The sequence below is a fragment of the Mesitornis unicolor genome, unplaced genomic scaffold, assembly GCF_000695765.1.
Source record: "Mesitornis unicolor isolate BGI_N332 unplaced genomic scaffold, ASM69576v1 scaffold10983, whole genome shotgun sequence".
Classification (NCBI taxonomy): Eukaryota; Metazoa; Chordata; class Aves; order Mesitornithiformes; family Mesitornithidae; genus Mesitornis; species Mesitornis unicolor.
The window spans coordinates 26,470-27,842 of NW_010175447.1; positions in this window are offsets into that span (position 1 = coordinate 26,470).

Below are 1,373 nucleotides of genomic sequence, written 5' to 3' on the forward strand. Positions count from 1 at the left end.
TGCTGAACACGGAGCCTCCAACCACTACGGTTTGGTGGCCAAATGGGACCAGAGACCCTTTCCCAATCTGCTCCCTTTCCCTTGTGTAACACTTGAGTCCTCTGGGATCTGCAGGAATGGGATGTGTCTGATTTCCAGTATCAGGGCTGTCAGACAAACGCCTGTGGGACACCACAAGGTGAATGCCCATAGTGGTGATTTAAAAGCCACGTCTTTTCTGGTGACCAGACCATAACAGGAGACACAGATTTCCTTTCCTCATTTCTCCTCTGACACCAGGGTCATTCATTTCCCAGCCGCTGTCTGGGGCAGTCCAAGCTTACGCCAGTCTTGGCTTGCCTGGATCAGCCCTTCCCTTGGCTGGCACAGGTGCCTGAATGACAGTGACAGATCAGAGCAGCCACCAGAACTGGGTCAAAATGAAGCTTGCAAGAAAAGAAAAAAGAAAAACCATTCATTTTAACCTGGATCAATTCCTCAATCCTGTGGTCCACATTGTCAGGGTCAAGTAAAAAAGTGACACAATGGGAGAGTGAAGAGCAAATGATGTGTAAAATGACAGCCTACACTATAAATGGATGGACATAGCCACTCTCAGTCACTCAGCTTTAGACAATACAAAAATCCTCTTTAAGCCTTCAAGTATTTTTATAACCTTAAAAATACTCTGAAAAAATCCCCTCTGAAAAAATCTCTAAAAATGGAGAGTAGCAACAGTGGCAGAAGCAAACGAGACCAGTCCTCCGAGTATGTGTGTGTGGCCAGCAGCTCTCGTCTGAGCACCCAGCCTTGTCCCTGGCTCCCCGAGCTGCCCAGGAGACCCTGGAGGGACAACGTCTCATTTTATTTTCCTGACTTCTTGCAGTCTGCAGATACTGGAGCACTACTCTGTTCTGCTCAGACAGTGAGGATTTAGAGGCTGCGCCGGGTAGTCCTGGAAGATGCTTGTTCAGGCTCGCACACACTGCATGAACTGGAGCAGATTTATTCCACTCCGAATTCCTGCCTTCAGGAAGACTCTCCGAGGGGATGAATTCTGACCTGCAGCTCATACGGACAGAAGGAGAAAGCTCCAGAGCTGCCAGCCAGCCCTTCACTCCCTCAATTCCCCTTCTGCATAATCTGCTGTCTCATTTCTGCTGGCAGAGGGTCAGTGACAGTATCCACTGCAGGTACCTTTTCATCTTTGGAATCTGACTTTGACTATTTGATTGGAAAACAAAAGGAAGTGCTAAGTTGTCACCTCCAAAGCGCCCTGGCCACTGGTCTAGGTTGGCGAGTACAAGTACTGCTGCTGGGAGCTGCTTGTTGTGAACACTGACACCTGGGGACCCGGCTTTTGCTCTTTCTGAAAGAGATTGCTAGGGATTCCT